The following is a 6,650-nucleotide window of genomic DNA, read 5'->3' as shown; positions in this document are numbered from 1 at the left end:
TTTTCAGAATCCATTCTTCCCTGTCATCTAATTTGATCTGGAAGACAAGGCAGAGGTAGTTGGAGCAGGTGTTATGATTTCTATTTCAGTTAATGAAGCCGAAGTCCAGTGAGACCAGGTGTTTGCTCAAGGCCACACTTAAAATAATAGCAGAATTAGAGCCCAGTTTTCCTATTTAGAAACTTAGCACCCTTTCCCCTAGGCAGTGGCTGTGTGATCCTATGTACCATCTAATGACTTGGACATGTCATCTCTATCACCCATGTGCCTTTTAGACTTCTCAGTCATCAACAGTAAAATCTTAGGAAGACATTCCGTGGAGGTCAACTGGTTTGCTGGCACCCATTTCAGTTACACTGGTTAGTCAATCCCTAAGGCTCTTCCTGTTCCTACAGTGGTCCCATGTCTGAGGTCAGATGGATAGAGGACTAAGGATCCATAGTTAACCAATAACCTTGATCAACAAACACAGTGCAAGACAGGAATTAATCGTAGCCTCCAGACCTCCCTGGCATGGGACAATCAGAAGCAGACGGTTTTCTTTATAGGAGAGTTTTAGTAATAGATTTAGCAATATGAAAGACAAGTCTGGGCAGCATCCTCCATGGTGGATGTAGTGAATTATTTTAATTTGATGCTGCCTTGGCATCCATTTTGGACATCCACATCATTCCGTGGATGTAGTGAATTATTTTAATTTGATGCTGCCTTGGCATCCATTTTGGACACTAGTTTAATGGTATTATACCAGAAGCAGGGCTCAGTCGCCCTTGACACAATTTCTAGTCCTATACCAAAATCAGTTTGTGGTCAGAGATAAGAACTTAGAGGCATCTCTTCTCCTTAGCAGATTAGGCTCCCAGCTTTTCAGCTGCTTCCTTTAATTGGACCTTTCAGGTATTTGCACTTAAAGTAACCACACTCCATTCCTTCACATTACTGCTGGCCACCACACACTCAAGCTCTGGCCCTCGCCCTTACCACCTGACTCTTCACTCCTTCCTAGAATGATCTGGAGTGGAGACTCCTTTCCCTGCTCAGGATTTTGTCCCTGCTCAGGATCTATAAGTAAAATCTTTGAACCTTTTTGCCTTTTTGTGATGCTGTATTGGATTTGTGCCTCCCATCTGAAGAATCAGTGGTTTTCCCCTGCCATGTTTTTCCTAGGAAACCTGGGAGAACACATGTTGGGCTTCCAGCACAGAGTGATGGTCAGGTAGGCATAAACTGTACATGAGTCAGACAAGAGCCACAAAGTCATCTGTGTTAGGGACCACCTGATTGCAGGCAGAGAACTGGGAGTTAGTCTACTCACCAGGTAAAAGCACCCTGGGAAAGGCACACTGAAAATACCCATATCCAGGTCTGTTTCATTCCCAAATAGGACAGGGCTCCTAGATGCTCTGGTACTTGAACCCCAATTTAACTGAGGACTCTCAAAACACAAAGTCATAGTTGTCCTCAGTATAACATTTTACATTCAAAATGATTCTTTCTGTTCTTTCCTCACTGGGGCTGCCTGTACTTTCATTTAGTACCTAATGTACTAAACTTAAAGAAATACTACAGTAGTGAAGCTGCCTGCTGTAAAAACTGCCTAGGTCTTCAATTCTTATACAATTTGGTAGGTAAGGCAGCATTGTAATAACATTAGCTATAATGTATTAAAATGTTACTATGTGCCAACTCAATTATATTTATTACCACTTGCAAGTTAGATGTTATATCTATTATCACATAAAAGAACACAACCACCAAAAAGTTAGCTAAGGTCACCCAGATAGAAAGGGAAGATTTCAAAGCCACTATTTTTTCAAGAAAAGGAAAAAGAATGGTAGGAAAAGAAATGATGGTACATTCCTTCCTGTTGTGCAATTTTAAGTATTTGGTACATGCAAAAAACAGTTCCCATTATATCAAATCTTCCTAGCTGCTTGTGAAACCCTCTACATTTTGAGCCTTGTCTCTTGCTGCCTTGAGATCTGAGGGACCCTCTAACGATCCTATAATATTAGCCTCCTTGGGATTCATGGCAAAACATGAGCACCAAGCCTGGGCACCAAGTCTGTGTACCCAACTGAGGCTGGGGTCTATCCCTACTCAAGCCTTAGAGCTTTTATATGTTCAATTCACTTGCACTGTGGGTTATAAAGCTCATCATGGGATATCTTGAACTACAATTTTTCTATGGGGAAATGCTTTCAAACTCCAAAGAAGTAAACTGCAAGTAAATTTTTGGGACATCCCCACTCATAAATTGAAGATAGCCTTTATAGTCATGACAAGAGCATACATTCTTCCTACCTTAATGAAAATTTAAGGGGAGGATAACTACATGAATACTGCTCAGAGGTAGGAAATGTAAAGATTCAATGGGCTTTTATCACTCACCTGAGGGTAGTATGGTTTTTCTAAGACATACAAAATAGTAATATTATTAAAGAGCTTTGTCATAGGCAACATCTCCATAAATTACACTCTCCTTCACAAGCGCTTCCAATGAGTTTAACTGGGTAACACTTCAGTTCTTTTTCCTGGCTTCAAATAAAGAAAATGAGTATGAATATCACATCCCCCCAGAAGGCACAGGAAATACTCCTGACTGGTATGACTGGGTGCTCTGATAAGCTGTGCAAGCAGTGGCCATGTGAGGTCCCATCTGTACTCTAGTGAAGCTGCAAAGGTGGCGAAATGGGGAAGAGGAGAGGCCTCAGAGGGGTCTAATTTTTCAACTGCAAGAATGATACTAATAAATTTAGAGTATTTTTTTTTTAGTTGTTAATAGTCCTTTATTTATTTCATGTGGTGCTGAGAATTGAACCCAGTGCCTCACACATGCCAGGCAAGGGCGCTACTGCTGAGCCACAGCCATAGCCACAGCCCAAATTTAGAGTATTTATTAAGTACCTGTGATATGCTCTAAATTGTGCTTTGGGAAAACCAACAGCCAAGTGTTTGTGCAAAGTAGAACAAGCTTGCCCTTGCTGACAATGAATTTATACCCTAAAATTAGAATGTAAATTTGCTGTTCTCAAGGTCTACCTCATTTTTCATGTGACTTTAATAATGGAAACTTTTTTCTTCCGAGTTGAATGATGCTAAAGTTGCTTTTGTGTGTGTGTGCAACATGTGTCCTAAAGTCCAGCCAACTATTTCATTTGATGTTCAATTAAAGAACAAAATTAAACAGGAGAAACTTGCTGGGGGATTGAGTGTCACTCCAACATTCTCCAAGGAATGTTCTGCATAGTTTCCATCTTACATGCTGTCTTTGAAACGGAACTCCTATGTAAAATGTGACTCTGCTCTGCCTGGTCTGAGGATTGGATTCATGAGCCAAATTTCAGTTTGGATATGGCCTAATTGAGATTTTAGGAAATGTACACAAAGCATATCCTGTTGCTTCCTGCTTTTTGGTGCCTGCTTTGCATTCTCACGCCTCACTGTGTTGTGATTGTTTTATTGTAATGCACACATGCACACAACTTCTCTCAGCCATTCTGCCTGACACAGCAGGGATTCACACACCCAGGTTAAAAAGCAATGTGGGACTCCTTAGGGGAAAAATAGGGCAAGTAAGAATGTACAGATTCACTTGTTTGGAGCAATGGGACTATGGTAGAAAAAAATAAAAATGTTGGCGTTTGTATGACTGAAACACAAAAACAATTGATTTTAAATTTTAGCAACGAGCCTGAGCAAGTAGAAATGTGATATTAAAATGGGTAGTGTGTATTTTGGAGGACTTGGAGATGAGGACGATGTTCAACCAAGCAACAAGTTTCTGTGATGCATGAGCCATGTGATAACAAAAGCACAAAAGGTCATATGGAATTTATGATCTAGTGAGATCAAATGAGGCTTCCACACACACCCCAACTTGTGAACCAGATGTTATGAAATAAAGAGCTAACCCATGCATTAAAGGCTATAATAGAACAAGGCATCCTGGAGGGAGACTTATTTCGCTGGTATCAGTTGAATACCTTAGAGATTGGTTACTAAATCTAGGTGAGGTAAAAAGGACATAAATTATGATGGTGGCTTTGGGAAAGGGGAGGACAAACAAGTTGACTGAGCATAGGGAAAGAAAGAAATTTAAAGATGAATTGGCTGTAGGAACAAAGAAGAAAGAGGGTGTCATGAGATTTAATGTTAGCCTCATGAAAACCAGTGAAATATATGCCGCAAGAAAAGGAGCAAGTTGCAAAAACACAGAAAAGTAGGGTTTAGGAAATAACTAGACCACATTATCTTAAGAACCATGAAGCTGTCTGGACAATTTTGTTACAGCAGTCTAATCAGACTATAACATAAATTTGGCACCAAGTTAATGGCAGACAGAGTTTAGTAATGGGTAAGCCATTGCAGATTTTTGGGAGGGGTGTGAAATCATGTATTCTTGGGAAGAATCATTGGAAATTCAGAAGGGACACGGTTGTGGTAGAATGGAAAATAGTGAATCTGGCATCTGCGGACCCAGGTTCAAGTTCTTACCTTCCCAAAATTAGGTGAGAAACTTTGTTCAATACAACCTTTTGGGGCCTCAAGAACTTTCTCAGTAAAATGAAGGAATAATTACCTCCAGAGATGTAGAAAGAAATGCCTGGATAAAAGCAGACCTACAATTGTGAGCTATGGACTAGAGGGGAATGGTCTTGGAAGAGGGATTCTTTAAGCAAGTTATTTCAATAACCTAGATATAATTCTGGATTATTATTTCACCAGGGAGAAAGGGAACATAGGGGTAGATAGCAGAGATGTTCTGAAGGGGAAAAATGACAGAAATTCTCAGTCTGTTGGATTTCATAAAGGAAGTATTGAGATGAAGCTCAGTTGATTGTAAGTGCTGTGATGGAATGCTATGGTCTATTGTTAGAAATCAGAGTGTGCAAGGGAGCTGAAATGTATTGAATTTTGCTTTAGGCTGAATCCATGGCAGATATGTAAGAAAGTTGAAATAGCATTATTTTTCATATTTCTAAGTTCAGTTTAACCTCGGTTATAGTTTTTAAAAATTGATAGCCCTTTTGTTTAACTTTCCTGCCATCAATGACTTGGACTCTATTATTTCTTCACCTAAATTGGCCAGGAGAGGAGCTGAAGGCATAGTAAAGAGATAAATCCATCCAAGGCTGGTAGAAGTCCTCTGCACTCCTGAAGAAAAGCAACAGCAATTGTTGTGTGTGACCTTTGTTAACAGTTGCTCTGCCTTCTGGGAATCAAGATTGATTTTTCACATCAGCGTAGGTGGAAGCCAATTGCCCAAGAGCTGAGATTGATGATCTATCAAAATGCAACAGCTTTTCTGAGAAAGAGTCTGCAGCAGAGCATCCCAGGTGCTTATCCTGGTCTCTAAGGTGACAGTGCAAATGTGTTCCCTTTGTGCACATTGTAAAGTGATAATGAAACTCAGTATTCACATACCTGCTGAACTGCTGAAAAGTTCATAGCATTTATTAACCATGTCCTCTCACTCTGTACCTTTGATCTATACCGACTCTATGACTGTAGAAAGTAACAATCTTCTCTTGCCTCTGAGGATCAAGTTGAAGGGCACATCTAAAAACCTTACAGAGTGACAATGAAAAAGCTATTTACCAAGACAAATTGACCATTCTTGATTTATTTATATGGAATCTGAAACTATTGGGACATCACAGTTTAAAAAGTGCTCTGGTGTTTACAAATTCACATTCATAATCATAGCATTCAGAGTTGGGATTTGGTACCCAGACCAGATCCTATCACTGACTCTCTCTCCCTGGGGGATCCTAACTCAAAAAGCTGGACACACAAGGAAAAATCACCAAATAGAAAGGAAATTGCCATTTTATTAACAAAATTTGTGCTGAGTACATGATCTAGACCAGGGAGACTGATGGAGAGACTTATCCTCCTTCCTTGAATTTAAGATGGCTAGGTTTGCAGAGCAGATTCTCATCTGACATGGCTTCCCAGTTTCAGGGGGAGAAATAGGAATGGAGGTTGCTTTCTGAGTTTCCCCAGAAAGACAATACACAAATTTGGATTTTCTTTAAGGCATTACTGAATTTTTTAATTAATTAATTAATTTTTTAAATACACGACAATAGTGGAATGCATTACAATCCTTATTATACATATAGAGCACAATTTTTCATATATCTGTATATAAAGTATGTTCATGCCAATTTATGCCATTATACATGTACTCTTTTTTTTGCATTACAATTCTTAATACACATATATACCACAATTGTTCTGTTTGTATATAAGGTATATTGGCACCAAATTCAAATCTTCATTATATGTATTTTATATAATGATGACCATTTTTGTGACTTATCATAGTGAGTCTACTTAAAATATAATGTTATACTTTAATCTCTTTGAACTGTCATAGAATTTTGATTACTCACAATGACACATCCTCTTTGGACTAAGAAGTAAGACTTATTAGTTTCTTCTTCATAGACCTGTAGGGGATGGAGCTTGGAAAAGACAGAATTTGAACTAGGGACTAGTGACTATGAAGTGTAGATCAGAAAGGCAAACTATAACATCCCTAAGGAACAAAATAAATGCTTTAATCCTGGCAGTATCTCTCACCATCTAGGAGTTCTAATCTGGTACAGTTCCACAGGTTCCAGGAACACAGTGAGGCATGT

This window comes from Marmota flaviventris, chromosome 9 (assembly GCF_047511675.1).
Source record: "Marmota flaviventris isolate mMarFla1 chromosome 9, mMarFla1.hap1, whole genome shotgun sequence".
NCBI classification, from domain to species: domain Eukaryota; kingdom Metazoa; phylum Chordata; class Mammalia; order Rodentia; family Sciuridae; genus Marmota; species Marmota flaviventris.
This window is presented reverse-complemented; position numbering follows the sequence as displayed.